General features: G+C 63.8%; 6 non-coding genes across 6 annotated transcripts; all 6 read right to left on the bottom strand.

Annotated features, from left to right (window-relative positions):
* Positions 1-1,947: 1,947 nt before the first annotated feature.
* Positions 1,948-2,066, bottom strand: LOC142868887 (5S ribosomal RNA). The gene has a single exon (XR_012917746.1). It is a non-coding gene; the product is annotated as a 5S ribosomal RNA (ribosomal RNA).
* Positions 2,067-5,572: 3,506 nt separating this feature from the next.
* LOC142868901 (5S ribosomal RNA) lies at positions 5,573-5,691 on the bottom strand. Its single transcript, XR_012917760.1, has one exon. It is a non-coding gene; the product is annotated as a 5S ribosomal RNA (ribosomal RNA).
* A 3,500-nt stretch (positions 5,692-9,191) lies between these two features.
* On the bottom strand, positions 9,192-9,310 carry LOC142868886 (5S ribosomal RNA). The gene has a single exon (XR_012917745.1). It is a non-coding gene; the product is annotated as a 5S ribosomal RNA (ribosomal RNA).
* A 3,500-nt stretch (positions 9,311-12,810) lies between these two features.
* LOC142868885 (5S ribosomal RNA) lies at positions 12,811-12,929 on the bottom strand. Its single transcript, XR_012917744.1, has one exon. It is a non-coding gene; the product is annotated as a 5S ribosomal RNA (ribosomal RNA).
* Positions 12,930-16,438: 3,509 nt separating this feature from the next.
* On the bottom strand, positions 16,439-16,557 carry LOC142868884 (5S ribosomal RNA). The gene has a single exon (XR_012917743.1). It is a non-coding gene; the product is annotated as a 5S ribosomal RNA (ribosomal RNA).
* A 3,502-nt stretch (positions 16,558-20,059) lies between these two features.
* On the bottom strand, positions 20,060-20,178 carry LOC142868882 (5S ribosomal RNA). The gene has a single exon (XR_012917741.1). It is a non-coding gene; the product is annotated as a 5S ribosomal RNA (ribosomal RNA).
* Between the last annotated feature and the right edge of the window lie 609 nt (positions 20,179-20,787).

Genomic DNA, 20,787 nt, shown 5'->3' with positions numbered 1-20,787 from the left:
TGGGTCCCTGCAGGGGAAGCGTTGGCAAGCACAGGGCCAGTCCTCCAAAGGCCCAGGTGCAGGGAGCCCAGGCCAAGCAGCCTGTGGAAGAAGCCACCCCGGGAACACGACTGCAGGCCACGGCCCTTCCCACCTCCTCCTCCTCCTCCTGCTCCTCCACCCCCCCCGACCTCCCACCCCCACCCCCGACATGGCGCAGGGCTCAGAGACACCTCAGACACTTGCTACCCAAAGTGCAAAGGGCATCAGTTGCTCCTCCAAACCCCCCCCCCCCGCCCAGCAGACCGCGTTGTCCAGCCAGCCCCGGGCCTCCCTGGGGTGCCCAGCACAAAAGTGCAGACAACCACCGGACCCTCAATCTCAGTTTTCGGATGTTTTTGCCACTCTAAGGACCCGCAGGCCAGCTGGGCCATCTGGCAGGACAGAGAGCCCCGGAATCCGACGTGGAGAGCTGGGTGTACGTCCCCACGAGGAGGCGGTCCCCACCTCCGCGGCTCTCCCCTTGCGGGGGGGGAAAAGCAGCCACGGGGCCTCAGAGAAGACACCAGGCTGGGCGCCCGCCCCACAGTGGGGCACGTCCCCCGCAGGCCACTTAGCGACGGCCGCCGGCCGGCGGACGGTTGGGTGGCGCGAGACGCTGCGGCCGCCCTGCTACCGGGTTCCTGGGAGGGCGTCCTGGAACCAGCGTCCACACCAAGCCCTTGGAAGGCCCAGGCGACGGAGGAGCCCCGTCAGGCAGGGGCCGAGGACGGTGACGGCCCGGGCGGGGAGGAGCGTGTCAGGCAGGGGCAGAGGACGGTGACAGGTGACAGGCCGGGCGGGAAGGAGTCAGTCAGGCAGGGGCCGAGGAGGAGACGGGGCTGGGTAAGGGTTAGGGTTAGAGTCAGGGCACAAGTCACAATCGCAAAGACCTGGAAGCGACCCGAGTGCCCATCGACCCACGAGTGCGTAAATGAAATGTGGCGCGTGGACACCACGGAGTGCTATTCAGCTAGGAGGAGCAGCGGTGAGAGGGCACCTCTCGTGGTTCTCCTGGCCAGAGCTGGAACCCGTTCCAGTAAGCCAGGTAGCCCAAGAATGGACACACGAGCACCACGTGCTCGCGCTCACCAGCAAATGGGTACGAACCGACGGACACCCAAGTGGACACAGAGGAATCACCTTCATCGGGTGGGTGTCGGGCGGGTGGGGGGAGGGGATGGGCATACACCTCCATTAGGAATGGGGTGGGTGCGCACCGACTGGGGGATGGGCGCACTTGAGGCTCTGACCCGAGGGGGGAGGCTGGGAGAGGGCAACGTACCCGACCTTAACATTGGTACCCCCACAATACGCTGGAACAACATCAGAGGTTAATGAATAAGAACACAGGGGGGAGGGGGGCACGGGCAACACATGTCACCTTAATACTTGGACTCCCATCATCTGCTTGAAAAGAGAGAGAAAAGAAAATGCAATCATAGAGATAAGAGACACTTTTTAAACATAATGAATCCGAAGAGAAAAGTAAAAGGAGGCCTGTGGGGCAGGTCTGGGTGTGACTCCGGATCCCCCAACATCAGGTGCCACCACCAAAGATTCCTACGTGTAGCCCATAGAACCCCAAAAGCAACGGGACGAGTTCTGGTCACATACTCCCTCAAAATGACATCCTGGCCTTCTTCTGGAACTCCCTCCCCTCTCAGACTCTCAAGGTTTCCTCCAGCGTGTCGGTTCCCACGGAGCAGACCTTTGGTCTGAGACCTGACAGTCCAGAAGCCACGCATGCTGCCGCGTGACGGCGGTGTCGCGGCTTGGGACAAGAGGAGGCCCCACGGTGCGGGCTGGGGCGCCAGGCACCGCGGCGGGCGCTGAGGGTGGGGGTGACCCCCGCCCCGGGCCGCCGCCTCGCTCCCAGAGAGGGGACAGAACAAGAGGCAAAACAAAAAAAAAAAAAAAAAAAGAAGAAGCCTACGGCACCCGGTATTCCCAGGCGGTCTCCCATCCAAGTACTAACCAGGCCCGACCCTGCTTAGCTTCCGAGACCAGACGAGATCGGGCGCGTTCAGGGTGGTGTGGCCCTAGACGGCGGAGGGCGCCCCTGCCCCGCTCAAGAAGCCGAGCCTCTCTGCGCTTTCCCGCCGCCTCCTCCCGCCCCAGGCCCCGCGCCAGCGCTGACCCGCACCGGGCGGGCCTGTTGAGTTCACCGGCCGGGTCCGGCGGGCTCCGAGGGACGGGGGTGACAGGCGGGGTGGGGCGGGGCGGGCAGGGAGCGGCGGGCCGGGGTGGGGGGCTGTCTCTCTATACACACACACACACACACACACACACTCACACTCACACTCACTCACTCACACTCACACAAGATGCGCCTCCACGGCTGGACTCGCCAAGGTGGAGACCTTCCAGCCCCCTTCCTCTCCTCGCCTGGCCCACCCCCAGCTCGTGGCCGCCCCCGCCGCCGCCGCCGATTGCGCACGCGCGGGTCGCCCGCCCTTTGACCCCAGGCAGGGGCCGCCCTCCCCGACAACCCCTTTCAGCTGCGCCCCCCACCCTGTGGGTGGGCTGCCGCCTATTCCCCCGGGCCCGGGCTGGGGCACAGCGCATGGGGGAGGGGAGCGAGTGTATGGGGCGTCTCTCTCTCTCTCTAGGGATGTGTCCCATGGGTGGGGTGGCGTGGTTAGTGGGGCGCTGAAGAAATCAGTCCCCTCCATCTCCTACCTCTGGAAAACGCCCAAGCCCTTGGAGAACTGCCGGCAACGCGACCGTGGGGGCCGGGACCCTCCTCTGTGTCCTCCTGTGGCCCAGTCCAAGGGGCCTGGGCCTGGCCGGGGCTGCATTGGACCCCGACCCCCCTGGCGTGTGGACTCGCTAAAAATCGGCGATTAGATATTGGATTCCAGCTTCATTGAGGTCATTTCACTAATGAGTGCACCGGAAAGAGTTTCCTAATCCATCTGTGAGGGTGGCAACTGAAAGAGAATTTTAAAGCTGACAGAATAGGCGAGGAAAGGCATAGGAGATTTCCACACCCAGTAAGGAAGCCTTTCCCGAAATGGAAGAAAGAAACGAGCAAACAGAGACACCGGTAGCCCGCCAGGATCAGAGTCTGCCCCCGAGAGAAAGTACCCTGACCAGGTTCACCCGTGGGTGGGTGGCGAGCTAGCGGCATTCAGAAGAGCGAGGCCCGCAGTCTGTGCAGAAGACACCTGCACTCGGGTGTGTGTGGCGGCGCGATTCACAAGCAGCTCCAGATGTTAAGCCAAGGAGAAGCCAGGGAGTTCCCAACGCCCCAGGTGTCCTCAGCCCACGACTGGCTGCTGGGGGAATGCGAAGCCCGGCTCCTTGTCTCAGAGCGGGACAACCAGGAGGTGTGACGTACACCCCGGGGTTCCCAGGAGGATCAGGCTGAAGCTGGGACTTGGCCTGAAAGTGTCCCCTCGCACGGCCACCCCCTTCCCCTTCCTGCTCCTCTACTCCTGGTGCCCCTCCATCCAGGGGCCAGACCTTAAAGAGTCACCCGCAAGAGAATCCTGGTCCCAAAGGAGCCTTCTGGGGGACCCGTGCTGAGAGAGGTTGTGGGCATGGCCCGCTGGGGCTCTGCCCGACCCAGGGCTGAGAGATGCAACCTCCCAGCTCTGGGTCCCTGCAGGGGAAGCGTTGGCAAGCACAGGGCCAGTCCTCCAAAGGCCCAGGTGCAGGGAGCCCAGGCCAAGCAGCCTGTGGAAGAAGCCACCCCGGGAACACGACTGCAGGCCACGGCCCTTCCCACCTCCTCCTCCTCCTCCTCCTCCTGCTCCTCCACCCCCCCCCGACCTCCCACCCCCACCCCCGACATGGCGCAGGGCTCAGAGACACCTCAGACACTTGCTACCCAAAGTGCAAAGGGCATCAGTTGCTCCTCCAAACCCCCCCCCGCCCAGCAGACCGCGTTGTCCAGCCAGCCCCCGGGCCTCCCTGGGGTGCCCAGCACAAAAGTGCAGACAACCACCGGACCCTCAATCTCAGTTTTCGGATGTTTTTGCCACTCTAAGGACCCGCAGGCCAGCTGGGCCTTCTGGCAGGACAGAGAGCCCCGGAATCCGACGTGGAGAGCTGGGTGTACGTCCCCACGAGGAGGCGGTCCCCACCTCCGCGGCTCTCCCCTTGCGGGGGGGGGAAAAGCAGCCACGGGGCCTCAGAGAAGACACCAGGCTGGGCGCCCGCCCCACAGTGGGGGCACGTCCCCCGCAGGCCACTTAGCGACGGCCGCCGGCCGGCGGACGGTTGGGTGGCGCGAGACGCTGCGGCCGCCCTGCTACCGGGTTCCTGGGAGGGCGTCCTGGAACCAGCGTCCACACCAAGCCCTTGGAAGGCCCAGGCGACGGAGGAGCCCCGTCAGGCAGGGGCCGAGGACGGTGACGGCCCGGGCGGGGAGGAGCGTGTCAGGCAGGGGCAGAGGACGGTGACAGGTGACAGGCCGGGCGGGAAGGAGTCAGTCAGGCAGGGGCCGAGGAGGAGACGGGGCTGGGTAAGGGTTAGGGTTAGAGTCAGGGCACAAGTCACAATCGCAAAGACCTGGAAGCGACCCGAGTGCCCATCGACCCACGAGTGCGTAAATGAAATGTGGCGCGTGGACACCACGGAGTGCTATTCAGCTAGGAGGAGCAGCGGTGAGAGGGCACCTCTCGTGGTTCTCCTGGCCAGAGCTGGAACCCGTTCCAGTAAGCCAGGTAGCCCAAGAATGGACACACGAGCACCACGTGCTCGCGCTCACCAGCAAATGGGTACGAACCGACGGACACCCAAGTGGACACAGAGGAATCACCTTCATCGGGTGGGTGTCGGGCGGGTGGGGGGAGGGGATGGGCATACACCTCCATTAGGAATGGGGTGGGTGCGCACCGACTGGGGGATGGGCGCACTTGAGGCTCTGACCCGAGGGGGGAGGCTGGGAGAGGGCAACGTACCCGACCTTAACATTGGTACCCCCACAATACGCTGGAACAACATCAGAGGTTAATGAATAAGAACACAGGGGGGAGGGGGGCACGGGCAACACATGTCACCTTAATACTTGGACTCCCATCATCTGCTTGAAAAGAGAGAGAAAAGAAAATGCAATCATAGAGATAAGAGACACTTTTTAAACATAATGAATCCGAAGAGAAAAGTAAAAGGAGGCCTGTGGGGCAGGTCTGGGTGTGACTCCGGATCCCCCAACATCAGGTGCCACCACCAAAGATTCCTACGTGTAGCCCATAGAACCCCAAAAGCAACGGGACGAGTTCTGGTCACATACTCCCTCAAAATGACATCCTGGCCTTCTTCTGGAACTCCCTCCCCTCTCAGACTCTCAAGGTTTCCTCCAGCGTGTCGGTTCCCACGGAGCAGACCTTTGGTCTGAGACCTGACAGTCCAGAAGCCACGCATGCTGCCGCGTGACGGCGGTGTCGCGGCTTGGGACAAGAGGAGGCCCCACGGTGCGGGCTGGGGCGCCAGGCACCGCGGCGGGCGCTGAGGGTGGGGGTGACCCCCGCCCCGGGCCGCCGCCTCGCTCCCAGAGAGGGGACAGAACAAGAGGCAAAACAAAAAAAAAAAAAAAAAAAGAAGAAGCCTACGGCACCCGGTATTCCCAGGCGGTCTCCCATCCAAGTACTAACCAGGCCCGACCCTGCTTAGCTTCTGAGACCAGACGAGATCGGGCGCGTTCAGGGTGGTGTGGCCCTAGACGGCGGAGGGCGCCCCTGCCCCGCTCAAGAAGCCGAGCCTCTCTGCGCTTTCCCGCCGCCTCCTCCCGCCCCAGGCCCCGCGCCGGCGCTGACCCGCACCGGGCGGGCCTGTTGAGTTCACCGGCCGGGTCCGGCGGGCTCCGAGGGACGGGGGTGACAGGCGGGGTGGGGCGGGGCGGGCAGGGAGCGGCGGGCCGGGGTGGGGGGCTGTCTCTCTATACACACACACACACACACACACACACTCACACTCACACTCACTCACTCACACTCACACAAGATGCGCCTCCACGGCTGGACTCGCCAAGGTGGAGACCTTCCAGCCCCCTTCCTCTCCTCGCCTGGCCCACCCCCAGCTCGTGGCCGCCCCCGCCGCCGCCGCCGATTGCGCACGCGCGGGTCGCCCGCCCTTTGACCCCAGGCAGGGGCCGCCCTCCCCGACAACCCCTTTCAGCTGCGCCCCCCACCCTGTGGGTGGGCTGCCGCCTATTCCCCCGGGCCCGGGCTGGGGCACAGCGCATGGGGGAGGGGAGCGAGTGTATGGGGCGTCTCTCTCTCTCTCTAGGGATGTGTCCCATGGGTGGGGTGGCGTGGTTAGTGGGGCGCTGAAGAAATCAGTCCCCTCCATCTCCTACCTCTGGAAAACGCCCAAGCCCTTGGAGAACTGCCGGCAACGCGACCGTGGGGGCCGGGACCCTCCTCTGTGTCCTCCTGTGGCCCAGTCCAAGGGGCCTGGGCCTGGCCGGGGCTGCATTGGACCCCGACCCCCCTGGCGTGTGGACTCGCTAAAAATCGGCGATTAGATATTGGATTCCAGCTTCATTGAGGTCATTTCACTAATGAGTGCACCGGAAAGAGTTTCCTAATCCATCTGTGAGGGTGGCAACTGAAAGAGAATTTTAAAGCTGACAGAATAGGCGAGGAAAGGCATAGGAGATTTCCACACCCAGTAAGGAAGCCTTTCCCGAAATGGAAGAAAGAAACGAGCAAACAGAGACACCGGTAGCCCGCCAGGATCAGAGTCTGCCCCCGAGAGAAAGTACCCTGACCAGGTTCACCCGTGGGTGGGTGGCGAGCTAGCGGCATTCAGAAGAGCGAGGCCCGCAGTCTGTGCAGAAGACACCTGCACTCGGGTGTGTGTGGCGGCGCGATTCACAAGCAGCTCCAGATGTTAAGCCAAGGAGAAGCCAGGGAGTTCCCAACGCCCCAGGTGTCCTCAGCCCACGACTGGCTGCTGGGGGAATGCGAAGCCCGGCTCCTTGTCTCAGAGCGGGACAACCAGGAGGTGTGACGTACACCCCGGGGTTCCCAGGAGGATCAGGCTGAAGCTGGGACTTGGCCTGAAAGTGTCCCCTCGCACGGCCACCCCCTTCCCCTTCCTGCTCCTCTACTCCTGGTGCCCCTCCATCCAGGGGCCAGACCTTAAAGAGTCACCCGCAAGAGAATCCTGGTCCCAAAGGAGCCTTCTGGGGGACCCGTGCTGAGAGAGGTTGTGGGCATGGCCCGCTGGGGCTCTGCCCGACCCAGGGCTGAGAGATGCAACCTCCCAGCTCTGGGTCCCTGCAGGGGAAGCGTTGGCAAGCACAGGGCCAGTCCTCCAAAGGCCCAGGTGCAGGGAGCCCAGGCCAAGCAGCCTGTGGAAGAAGCCACCCCGGGAACACGACTGCAGGCCACGGCCCTTCCCACCTCCTCCTCCTCCTCCTGCTCCTCCACCCCCCCCGACCTCCCACCCCCACCCCCGACATGGCGCAGGGCTCAGAGACACCTCAGACACTTGCTACCCAAAGTGCAAAGGGCATCAGTTGCTCCTCCAAACCCCCCCCCCCCGCCCAGCAGACCGCGTTGTCCAGCCAGCCCCGGGCCTCCCTGAGGTGCCCAGCACAAAAGTGCAGACAACCACCGGACCCTCAATCTCAGTTTTCGGATGTTTTTGCCACTCTAAGGACCCGCAGGCCAGCTGGGCCATCTGGCAGGACAGAGAGCCCCGGAATCCGACGTGGAGAGCTGGGTGTACGTCCCCACGAGGAGGCGGTCCCCACCTCCGCGGCTCTCCCCTTGCGGGGGGGGAAAAGCAGCCACGGGGCCTCAGAGAAGACACCAGGCTGGGCGCCCGCCCCACAGTGGGGGCACGTCCCCCGCAGGCCACTTAGCGACGGCCGCCGGCCGGCGGACGGTTGGGTGGCGCGAGACGCTGCGGCCGCCCTGCTACCGGGTTCCTGGGAGGGCGTCCTGGAACCAGCGTCCACACCAAGCCCTTGGAAGGCCCAGGCGACGGAGGAGCCCCGTCAGGCAGGGGCCGAGGACGGTGACGGCCCGGGCGGGGAGGAGCGTGTCAGGCAGGGGCAGAGGACGGTGACAGGTGACAGGCCGGGCGGGAAGGAGTCAGTCAGGCAGGGGCCGAGGAGGAGACGGGGCTGGGTAAGGGTTAGGGTTAGAGTCAGGGCACAAGTCACAATCGCAAAGACCTGGAAGCGACCCGAGTGCCCATCGACCCACGAGTGCGTAAATGAAATGTGGCGCGTGGACACCACGGAGTGCTATTCAGCTAGGAGGAGCAGCGGTGAGAGGGCACCTCTCGTGGTTCTCCTGGCCAGAGCTGGAACCCGTTCCAGTAAGCCAGGTAGCCCAAGAATGGACACACGAGCACCACGTGCTCGCGCTCACCAGCAAATGGGTACGAACCGACGGACACCCAAGTGGACACAGAGGAATCACCTTCATCGGGTGGGTGTCGGGCGGGTGGGGGGAGGGGATGGGCATACACCTCCATTAGGAATGGGGTGGGTGCGCACCGACTGGGGGATGGGCGCACTTGAGGCTCTGACCCGAGGGGGGAGGCTGGGAGAGGGCAACGTACCCGACCTTAACATTGGTACCCCCACAATACGCTGGAACAACATCAGAGGTTAATGAATAAGAACACAGGGGGGAGGGGGGCACGGGCAACACATGTCACCTTAATACTTGGACTCCCATCATCTGCTTGAAAAGAGAGAGAAAAGAAAATGCAATCATAGAGATAAGAGACACTTTTTAAACATAATGAATCCGAAGAGAAAAGTAAAAGGAGGCCTGTGGGGCAGGTCTGGGTGTGACTCCGGATCCCCCAACATCAGGTGCCACCACCAAAGATTCCTACGTGTAGCCCATAGAACCCCAAAAGCAACGGGACGAGTTCTGGTCACATACTCCCTCAAAATGACATCCTGGCCTTCTTCTGGAACTCCCTCCCCTCTCAGACTCTCAAGGTTTCCTCCAGCGTGTCGGTTCCCACGGAGCAGACCTTTGGTCTGAGACCTGACAGTCCAGAAGCCACGCATGCTGCCGCGTGACGGCGGTGTCGCGGCTTGGGACAAGAGGAGGCCCCACGGTGCGGGCTGGGGCGCCAGGCACCGCGGCGGGCGCTGAGGGTGGGGGTGACCCCCGCCCCGGGCCGCCGCCTCGCTCCCAGAGAGGGGACAGAACAAGAGGCAAAACAAAAAAAAAAAAAAAAAAAGAAGAAGCCTACGGCACCCGGTATTCCCAGGCGGTCTCCCATCCAAGTACTAACCAGGCCCGACCCTGCTTAGCTTCCGAGACCAGACGAGATCGGGCGCGTTCAGGGTGGTGTGGCCCTAGACGGCGGAGGGCGCCCCTGCCCCGCTCAAGAAGCCGAGCCTCTCTGCGCTTTCCCGCCGCCTCCTCCCGCCCCAGGCCCCGCGCCGGCGCTGACCCGCACCGGGCGGGCCTGTTGAGTTCACCGGCCGGGTCCGGCGGGCTCCGAGGGACGGGGGTGACAGGCGGGGTGGGGCGGGGCGGGCAGGGAGCGGCGGGCCGGGGTGGGGGGCTGTCTCTCTATACACACACACACACACACACACACACTCACACTCACACTCACTCACTCACACTCACACAAGATGCGCCTCCACGGCTGGACTCGCCAAGGTGGAGACCTTCCAGCCCCCTTCCTCTCCTCGCCTGGCCCACCCCCAGCTCGTGGCCGCCCCCGCCGCCGCCGCCGATTGCGCACGCGCGGGTCGCCCGCCCTTTGACCCCAGGCAGGGGCCGCCCTCCCCGACAACCCCTTTCAGCTGCGCCCCCCACCCTGTGGGTGGGCTGCCGCCTATTCCCCCGGGCCCGGGCTGGGGCACAGCGCATGGGGGAGGGGAGCGAGTGTATGGGGCGTCTCTCTCTCTCTCTAGGGATGTGTCCCATGGGTGGGGTGGCGTGGTTAGTGGGGCGCTGAAGAAATCAGTCCCCTCCATCTCCTACCTCTGGAAAACGCCCAAGCCCTTGGAGAACTGCCGGCAACGCGACCGTGGGGGCCGGGACCCTCCTCTGTGTCCTCCTGTGGCCCAGTCCAAGGGGCCTGGGCCTGGCCGGGGCTGCATTGGACCCCGACCCCCCTGGCGTGTGGACTCGCTAAAAATCGGCGATTAGATATTGGATTCCAGCTTCATTGAGGTCATTTCACTAATGAGTGCACCGGAAAGAGTTTCCTAATCCATCTGTGAGGGTGGCAACTGAAAGAGAATTTTAAAGCTGACAGAATAGGCGAGGAAAGGCATAGGAGATTTCCACACCCAGTAAGGAAGCCTTTCCCGAAATGGAAGAAAGAAACGAGCAAACAGAGACACCGGTAGCCCGCCAGGATCAGAGTCTGCCCCCGAGAGAAAGTACCCTGACCAGGTTCACCCGTGGGTGGGTGGCGAGCTAGCGGCATTCAGAAGAGCGAGGCCCGCAGTCTGTGCAGAAGACACCTGCACTCGGGTGTGTGTGGCGGCACGATTCCCCAGCAGCTCCAGATGTTAAGCCAAGGAGAAGCCAGGGAGTTCCCAACGCCCCAGGTGTCCTCAGCCCACGACTGGCTGCTGGGGGAATGCGAAGCCCGGCTCCTTGTCTCAGAGCGGGACAACCAGGAGGTGTGACGTACACCCCGGGGTTCCCAGGAGGATCAGGCTGAAGCTGGGACTTGGCCTGAAAGTGTCCCCTCGCACGGCCACCCCCTTCCCCTTCCTGCTCCTCTACTCCTGGTGCCCCTCCATCCAGGGGCCAGACCTTAAAGAGTCACCCGCAAGAGAATCCTGGTCCCAAAGGAGCCTTCTGGGGGACCCGTGCTGAGAGAGGTTGTGGGCATGGCCCGCTGGGGCTCTGCCCGACCCAGGGCTGAGAGATGCAACCTCCCAGCTCTGGGTCCCTGCAGGGGAAGCGTTGGCAAGCACAGGGCCAGTCCTCCAAAGGCCCAGGTGCAGGGAGCCCAGGCCAAGCAGCCTGTGGAAGAAGCCACCCCGGGAACACGACTGCAGGCCACGGCCCTTCCCACCTCCTCCTCCTCCTCCTGCTCCTCCACCCCCCCCGACCTCCCACCCCCACCCCCGACATGGCGCAGGGCTCAGAGACACCTCAGACACTTGCTACCCAAAGTGCAAAGGGCATCAGTTGCTCCTCCAAACCCCCCCCCCCCGCCCAGCAGACCGCGTTGTCCAGCCAGCCCCGGGCCTCCCTGAGGTGCCCAGCACAAAAGTGCAGACAACCACCGGACCCTCAATCTCAGTTTTCGGATGTTTTTGCCACTCTAAGGACCCGCAGGCCAGCTGGGCCATCTGGCAGGACAGAGAGCCCCGGAATCCGACGTGGAGAGCTGGGTGTACGTCCCCACGAGGAGGCGGTCCCCACCTCCGCGGCTCTCCCCTTGCGGGGGGGGAAAAGCAGCCACGGGGCCTCAGAGAAGACACCAGGCTGGGCGCCCGCCCCACAGTGGGGGCACGTCCCCCGCAGGCCACTTAGCGACGGCCGCCGGCCGGCGGACGGTTGGGTGGCGCGAGACGCTGCGGCCGCCCTGCTACCGGGTTCCTGGGAGGGCGTCCTGGAACCAGCGTCCACACCAAGCCCTTGGAAGGCCCAGGCGACGGAGGAGCCCCGTCAGGCAGGGGCCGAGGACGGTGACGGCCCGGGCGGGGAGGAGCGTGTCAGGCAGGGGCAGAGGACGGTGACAGGTGACAGGCCGGGCGGGAAGGAGTCAGTCAGGCAGGGGCCGAGGAGGAGACGGGGCTGGGTAAGGGTTAGGGTTAGAGTCAGGGCACAAGTCACAATCGCAAAGACCTGGAAGCGACCCGAGTGCCCATCGACCCACGAGTGCGTAAATGAAATGTGGCGCGTGGACACCACGGAGTGCTATTCAGCTAGGAGGAGCAGCGGTGAGAGGGCACCTCTCGTGGTTCTCCTGGCCAGAGCTGGAACCCGTTCCAGTAAGCCAGGTAGCCCAAGAATGGACACACGAGCACCACGTGCTCGCGCTCACCAGCAAATGGGTACGAACCGACGGACACCCAAGTGGACACAGAGGAATCACCTTCATCGGGTGGGTGTCGGGCGGGTGGGGGGAGGGGATGGGCATACACCTCCATTAGGAATGGGGTGGGTGCGCACCGACTGGGGGATGGGCGCACTTGAGGCTCTGACCCGAGGGGGGAGGCTGGGAGAGGGCAACGTACCCGACCTTAACATTGGTACCCCCACAATACGCTGGAACAACATCAGAGGTTAATGAATAAGAACACAGGGGGGAGGGGGGCACGGGCAACACATGTCACCTTAATACTTGGACTCCCATCATCTGCTTGAAAAGAGAGAGAAAAGAAAATGCAATCATAGAGATAAGAGACACTTTTTAAACATAATGAATCCGAAGAGAAAAGTAAAAGGAGGCCTGTGGGGCAGGTCTGGGTGTGACTCCGGATCCCCCAACATCAGGTGCCACCACCAAAGATTCCTACGTGTAGCCCATAGAACCCCAAAAGCAACGGGACGAGTTCTGGTCACATACTCCCTCAAAATGACATCCTGGCCTTCTTCTGGAACTCCCTCCCCTCTCAGACTCTCAAGGTTTCCTCCAGCGTGTCGGTTCCCACGGAGCAGACCTTTGGTCTGAGACCTGACAGTCCAGAAGCCACGCATGCTGCCGCGTGACGGCGGTGTCGCGGCTTGGGACAAGAGGAGGCCCCACGGTGCGGGCTGGGGCGCCAGGCACCGCGGCGGGCGCTGAGGGTGGGGGTGACCCCCGCCCCGGGCCGCCGCCTCGCTCCCAGAGAGGGGACAGAACAAGAGGCAAAACAAAAAAAAAAAAAAAAAAAAAAGAAGCCTACGGCACCCGGTATTCCCAGGCGGTCTCCCATCCAAGTACTAACCAGGCCCGACCCTGCTTAGCTTCCGAGACCAGACGAGATCGGGCGCGTTCAGGGTGGTGTGGCCCTAGACGGCGGAGGGCGCCCCTGCCCCGCTCAAGAAGCCGAGCCTCTCTGCGCTTTCCCGCCGCCTCCTCCCGCCCCAGGCCCCGCGCCGGCGCTGACCCGCACCGGGCGGGCCTGTTGAGTTCACCGGCCGGGTCCGGCGGGCTCCGAGGGACGGGGGTGACAGGCGGGGTGGGGCGGGGCGGGCAGGGAGCGGCGGGCCGGGGTGGGGGGCTGTCTCTCTATACACACACACACACACACACACACACTCACACTCACACTCACTCACTCACACTCACACAAGATGCGCCTCCACGGCTGGACTCGCCAAGGTGGAGACCTTCCAGCCCCCTTCCTCTCCTCGCCTGGCCCACCCCCAGCTCGTGGCCGCCGCCGCCGCCGCCGCCGCCGATTGGGCACGCGCGGGTCGCCCGCCCTTTGACCCCAGGCAGGGGCCGCCCTCCCCGACAACCCCTTTCAGCTGCGCCCCCCACCCTGTGGGTGGGCTGCCGCCTATTCCCCCGGGCCCGGGCTGGGGCACAGCGCATGGGGGAGGGGAGCGAGTGTATGGGGCGTCTCTCTCTCTCTCTAGGGATGTGTCCCATGGGTGGGGTGGCGTGGTTAGTGGGGCGCTGAAGAAATCAGTCCCCTCCATCTCCTACCTCTGGAAAACGCCCAAGCCCTTGGAGAACTGCCGGCAACGCGACCGTGGGGGCCGGGACCCTCCTCTGTGTCCTCCTGTGGCCCAGTCCAAGGGGCCTGGGCCTGGCCGGGGCTGCATTGGACCCCGACCCCCCTGGCGTGTGGACTCGCTAAAAATCGGCGATTAGATATTGGATTCCAGCTTCATTGAGGTCATTTCACTAATGAGTGCACCGGAAAGAGTTTCCTAATCCATCTGTGAGGGTGGCAACTGAAAGAGAATTTTAAAGCTGACAGAATAGGCGAGGAAAGGCATAGGAGATTTCCACACCCAGTAAGGAAGCCTTTCCCGAAATGGAAGAAAGAAACGAGCAAACAGAGACACCGGTAGCCCGCCAGGATCAGAGTCTGCCCCCGAGAGAAAGTACCCTGACCAGGTTCACCCGTGGGTGGGTGGCGAGCTAGCGGCATTCAGAAGAGCGAGGCCCGCAGTCTGTGCAGAAGACACCTGCACTCGGGTGTGTGTGGCGGCACGATTCCCCAGCAGCTCCAGATGTTAAGCCAAGGAGAAGCCAGGGAGTTCCCAACGCCCCAGGTGTCCTCAGCCCACGACTGGCTGCTGGGGGAATGCGAAGCCCGGCTCCTTGTCTCAGAGCGGGACAACCAGGAGGTGTGACGTACACCCCGGGGTTCCCAGGAGGATCAGGCTGAAGCTGGGACTTGGCCTGAAAGTGTCCCCTCGCACGGCCACCCCCTTCCCCTTCCTGCTCCTCTACTCCTGGTGCCCCTCCATCCAGGGGCCAGACCTTAAAGAGTCACCCGCAAGAGAATCCTGGTCCCAAAGGAGCCTTCTGGGGGACCCGTGCTGAGAGAGGTTGTGGGCATGGCCCGCTGGGGCTCTGCCCGACCCAGGGCTGAGAGATGCAACCTCCCAGCTCTGGGTCCCTGCAGGGGAAGCGTTGGCAAGCACAGGGCCAGTCCTCCAAAGGCCCAGGTGCAGGGAGCCCAGGCCAAGCAGCCTGTGGAAGAAGCCACCCCGGGAACACGACTGCAGGCCACGGCCCTTCCCACCTCCTCCTCCTCCTCCTCCTCCTGCTCCTCCACCCCCCCCCGACCTCCCACCCCCACCCCCGACATGGCGCAGGGCTCAGAGACACCTCAGACACTTGCTACCCAAAGTGCAAAGGGCATCAGTTGCTCCTCCAAACCCCCCCCCCCCGCCCAGCAGACCGCGTTGTCCAGCCAGCCCCGGGCCTCCCTGAGGTGCCCAGCACAAAAGTGCAGACAACCACCGGACCCTCAATCTCAGTTTTCGGATGTTTTTGCCACTCTAAGGACCCGCAGGCCAGCTGGGCCATCTGGCAGGACAGAGAGCCCCGGAATCCGACGTGGAGAGCTGGGTGTACGTCCCCACGAGGAGGCGGTCCCCACCTCCGCGGCTCTCCCCTTGCGGGGGGGGAAAAGCAGCCACGGGGCCTCAGAGAAGACACCAGGCTGGGCGCCCGCCCCACAGTGGGGCACGTCCCCCGCAGGCCACTTAGCGACGGCCGCCGGCCGGCGGACGGTTGGGTGGCGCGAGACGCTGCGGCCGCCCTGCTACCGGGTTCCTGGGAGGGCGTCCTGGAACCAGCGTCCACACCAAGCCCTTGGAAGGCCCAGGCGACGGAGGAGCCCCGTCAGGCAGGGGCCGAGGACGGTGACGGCCCGGGCGGGGAGGAGCGTGTCAGGCAGGGGCAGAGGACGGTGACAGGTGACAGGCCGGGCGGGAAGGAGTCAGTCAGGCAGGGGCCGAGGAGGAGACGGGGCTGGGTAAGGGTTAGGGTTAGAGTCAGGGCACAAGTCACAATCGCAAAGACCTGGAAGCGACCCGAGTGCCCATCGACCCACGAGTGCGTAAATGAAATGTGGCGCGTGGACACCACGGAGTGCTATTCAGCTAGGAGGAGCAGCGGTGAGAGGGCACCTCTCGTGGTTCTCCTGGCCAGAGCTGGAACCCGTTCCAGTAAGCCAGGTAGCCCAAGAATGGACACACGAGCACCACGTGCTCGCGCTCACCAGCAAATGGGTACGAACCGACGGACACCCAAGTGGACACAGAGGAATCACCTTCATCGGGTGGGTGTCGGGCGGGTGGGGGGAGGGGATGGGCATACACCTCCATTAGGAATGGGGTGGGTGCGCACCGACTGGGGGATGGGCGCACTTGAGGCTCTGACCCGAGGGGGGAGGCTGGGAGAGGGCAACGTACCCGACCTTAACATTGGTACCCCCACAATACGCTGGAACAACATCAGAGGTTAATGAATAAGAACACAGGGGGGAGGGGGGCACGGGCAACACATGTCACCTTAATACTTGGACTCCCATCATCTGCTTGAAAAGAGAGAGAAAAGAAAATGCAATCATAGAGATAAGAGACACTTTTTAAACATAATGAATCCGAAGAGAAAAGTAAAAGGAGGCCTGTGGGGCAGGTCTGGGTGTGACTCCGGATCCCCCAACATCAGGTGCCACCACCAAAGATTCCTACGTGTAGCCCATAGAACCCCAAAAGCAACGGGACGAGTTCTGGTCACATACTCCCTCAAAATGACATCCTGGCCTTCTTCTGGAACTCCCTCCCCTCTCAGACTCTCAAGGTTTCCTCCAGCGTGTCGGTTCCCACGGAGCAGACCTTTGGTCTGAGACCTGACAGTCCAGAAGCCACGCATGCTGCCGCGTGACGGCGGTGTCGCGGCTTGGGACAAGAGGAGGCCCCACGGTGCGGGCTGGGGCGCCAGGCACCGCGGCGGGCGCTGAGGGTGGGGGTGACCCCCGCCCCGGGCCGCCGCCTCGCTCCCAGAGAGGGGACAGAACAAGAGGCAAAACAAAAAAAAAAAAAAAAAAAAAAGAAGCCTACGGCACCCGGTATTCCCAGGCGGTCTCCCATCCAAGTACTAACCAGGCCCGACCCTGCTTAGCTTCCGAGACCAGACGAGATCGGGCGCGTTCAGGGTGGTGTGGCCCTAGACGGCGGAGGGCGCCCCTGCCCCGCTCAAGAAGCCGAGCCTCTCTGCGCTTTCCCGCCGCCTCCTCCCGCCCCAGGCCCCGCGCCGGCGCTGACCCGCACCGGGCGGGCCTGTTGAGTTCACCGGCCGGGTCCGGCGGGCTCCGAGGGACGGGGGTGACAGGCGGGGTGGGGCGGGGCGGGCAGGGAGCGGCGGGCCGGGGTGGGGGGCTGTCTCTCTATACACACACACACACACACACACACACTCACACTCACACTCACTCACTCACACTCACACAAGATGCGCCTCCACGGCTGGACTCGCCAAGGTGGAGACCTTCCAGCCCCCTTCCTCTCCTCGCCTGGCCCACCCCCAGCTCGTGGCCGCCGCCGCCGCCGCCGCCGCCGATTGGGCACGCGCGGGTCGCCCGCCCTTTGACCCCAGGCAGGGGCCGCCCTCCCCGACAACCCCTTTCAGCTGCGCCCCCCACCCTGTGGGTGGGCTGCCGCCTATTCCCCCGGGCCCGGGCTGGGGCACAGCGCATGGGGGAGGGGAGCGAGTGTATGGGGCGTCTCTCTCTCTCTCTAGGGATGTGTCCCATGGGTGGGGTGGCGTGGTTAGTGGGGCGCTGAAGAAATCAGTCCCCTCCATCTCCTACCTCTGGAAAACGCCCAAGCCCTTGGAGAACTGCCGGCAACGCGACCGTGGGGGCCGGGACCCTCCTCTGTGTCCTCCTGTGGCCCAGTCCAAGGGGCCTGGGCCTGGCCGGGGCTGCATTGGACCCCGACCCCCCTGGCGTGTGGACTCGCTAAAAATCGGCGATTAGATATTGGATTCCAGCTTCATTGAGGTCATTTCACTAATGAGTGCACCGGAAAGAGTTTCCTAATCCATCTGTGAGGGTGGCAACTGAAAGAGAATTTTAAAGCTGACAGAATAGGCGAGGAAAGGCATAGGAGATTTCCACACCCAGTAAGGAAGCCTTTCCCGAAATGGAAGAAAGAAACGAGCAAACAGAGACACCGGTAGCCCGCCAGGATCAGAGTCTGCCCCCGAGAGAAAGTACCCTGACCAGGTTCACCCGTGGGTGGGTGGCGAGCTAGCGGCATTCAGAAGAGCGAGGCCCGCAGTCTGTGCAGAAGACACCTGCACTCGGGTGTGTGTGGCGGCACGATTCCCCAGCAGCTCCAGATGTTAAGCCAAGGAGAAGCCAGGGAGTTCCCAACGCCCCAGGTGTCCTCAGCCCACGACTGGCTGCTGGGGGAATGCGAAGCCCGGCTCCTTGTCTCAGAGCGGGACAACCAGGAGGTGTGACGTACACCCCGGGGTTCCCAGGAGGATCAGGCTGAAGCTGGGACTTGGCCTGAAAGTGTCCCCTCGCACGGCCACCCCCTTCCCCTTCCTGCTCCTCTACTCCTGGTGCCCCTCCATCCAGGGGCCAGACCTTAAAGAGTCACCCGCAAGAGAATCCTGGTCCCAAAGGAGCCTTCTGGGGGACCCGTGCTGAGAGAGGTTGTGGGCATGGCCCGCTGGGGCTCTGCCCGACCCAGGGCTGAGAGATGCAACCTCCCAGCTCTGGGTCCCTGCAGGGGAAGCGTTGGCAAGCACAGGGCCAGTCCTCCAAAGGCCCAGGTGCAGGGAGCCCAGGCCAAGCAGCCTGTGGAAGAAGCCACCCCGGGAACACGACTGCAGGCCACGGCCCTTCCCACCTCCTCCTCCTCCTCCTGCTCCTCCACCCCCCCCGACCTCCCACCCCCACCCCCGACATGGCGCAGGGCTCAGAGACACCTCAGACACTTGCTACCCAAAGTGCAAAGGGCATCAGTTGCTCCTCCAAACCCCCCCCCCCCGCCCAGCAGACCGCGTTGTCCAGCCAGCCCCGGGCCTCCCTGAGGTGCCCAGCACAAAAGTGCAGACAACCACCGGACCCTCAATCTCAGTTTTCGGATGTTTTTGCCACTCTAAGGACCCGCAGGCCAGCTGGGCCATCTGGCAGGACAGAGAGCCCCGGAATCCGACGTGGAGAGCTGGGTGTACGTCCCCACGAGGAGGCGGTCCCCACCTCCGCGGCTCTCCCCTTGCGGGGGGGGAAAAGCAGCCACGGGGCCTCAGAGAAGACACCAGGCTGGGCGCCCGCCCCACAGTGGGGCACGTCCCCCGCAGGCCACTTAGCGACGGCCGCCGGCCGGCGGACGGTTGGGTGGCGCGAGACGCTGCGGCCGCCCTGCTACCGGGTTCCTGGGAGGGCGTCCTGGAACCAGCGTCCACACCAAGCCCTTGGAAGGCCCAGGCGACGGAGGAGCCCCGTCAGGCAGGGGCCGAGGACGGTGACGGCCCGGGCGGGGAGGAGCGTGTCAGGCAGGGGCAGAGGACGGTGACAGGTGACAGGCCGGGCGGGAAGGAGTCAGTCAGGCAGGGGCCGAGGAGGAGACGGGGCTGGGTAAGGGTTAGGGTTAGAGTCAGGGCACAAGTCACAATCGCAAAGACCTGGAAGCGACCCGAGTGCCCATCGACCCACGAGTGCGTAAATGAAATGTGGCGCGTGGACACCACGGAGTGCTATTCAGCTAGGAGGAGCAGCGGTGAGAGGGCACCTCTCGTGGTTCTCCTGGCCAGAGCTGGAACCCGTTCCAGTAAGCCAGGTAGCCCAAGAATGGACACACGAGCACCACGTGCTCGCGCTCACCAGCAAATGGGTACGAACCGACGGACACCCAAGTGGACACAGAGGAATCACCTTCATCGGGTGGGTGTCGGGCGGGTGGGGGGAGGGGATGGGCATACACCTCCATTAGGAATGGGGTGGGTGCGCACCGACTGGGGGATGGGCGCACTTGAGGCTCTGACCCGAGGGGGGAGGCTGGGAGAGGGCAACGTACCCGACCTTAACATTGGTACCCCCACAATACGCTGGAACAACATCAGAGGTTAATGAATAAGAACACAGGGGGGAGGGGGGCACGGGCAACACATGTCACCTTAATACTTGGACTCCCATCATCTGCTTGAAAAGAGAGAGAAAAGAAAATGCAATCATAGAGATAAGAGACACTTTTTAAACATAATGAATCCGAAGAGAAAAGTAAAAGGAGGCCTGTGGGGCAGGTCTGGGTGTGACTCCGGATCCCCCAACATCAGGTGCCACCACCAAAGATTCCTACGTGTAGCCCATAGAACCCCAAAAGCAACGGGACGAGTTCTGGTCACATACTCCCTCAAAATGACATCCTGGCCTTCTTCTGGAACTCCCTCCCCTCTCAGACTCTCAAGGTTTCCTCCAGCGTGTCGGTTCCCACGGAGCAGACCTTTGGTCTGAGACCTGACAGTCCAGAAGCCACGCATGCTGCCGCGTGACGGCGGTGTCGCGGCTTGGGACAAGAGGAGGCCCCACGGTGCGGGCTGGGGCGCCAGGCACCGCGGCGGGCGCTGAGGGTGGGGGTGACCCCCGCCCCGGGCCGCCGCCTCGCTCCCAGAGAGGGGACAGAACAAGAGGCAAAACAAAAAAAAAAAAAAAAAAAAAAGAAGCCTACGGCACCCGGTATTCCCAGGCGGTCTCCCATCCAAGTACTAACCAGGCCCGACCCTGCTTAGCTTCCGAGACCAGACGAGATCGGGCGCGTTCAGGGTGGTGTGGCCCTAGACGGCGGAGGGCGCCCCTGCCCCGCTCAAGAAGCCGAGCCTCTCTGCGCTTTCCCGCCGCCTCCTCCCGCCCCAGGCCCCGCGCCGGCGCTGACCCGCACCGGGCGGGCCTGTTGAGTTCACCGGCCGGGTCCGGCGGGCTCCGAGGGACGGGGGTGACAGGCGGGGTGGGGCGGGGCGGGCAGGGAGCGGCGGGCCGGGGTGGGGGGCTGTCTCTCTATACACACACACACACACACACACACACTCACACTCACACTCACTCACTCACACTCACACAAGATGCGCCTCCACGGCTGGACTCGCCAAGGTGGAGACCTTCCAGCCCCCTTCCTCTCCTCGCCTGGCCCACCCCCAGCTCGTGGCCGCCGCCGCCGCCGCCGCCGCCGATTGGGCACGCGCGGGTCGCCCACCCTTTGACCCCAGGCAGGGGCCGCCCTCCCCGACAACCCCTTTCAGCTGCGCCCCCCACCCTGTGGGTGGGCTGCCGCCTATTCCCCCGGGCCCGGGCTGGGGCACAGCGCATGGGGGAGGGGAGCGAGTGTATGGGGCGTCTCTCTCTCTCTCTAGGGATGTGTCCCATGGGTGGGGTGGCGTGGTTAGTGGGGCGCT

Source organism: Microcebus murinus, unplaced genomic scaffold (assembly GCF_040939455.1).
Source record: "Microcebus murinus isolate Inina unplaced genomic scaffold, M.murinus_Inina_mat1.0 scaf046_hap2_Mmur4.0, whole genome shotgun sequence".
Lineage (NCBI taxonomy): Eukaryota > Metazoa > Chordata > Mammalia > Primates > Cheirogaleidae > Microcebus > Microcebus murinus.
The sequence above is the reverse complement of the archived record's forward strand: the minus strand, read 5'-3'. Positions and strand labels throughout refer to the sequence as shown.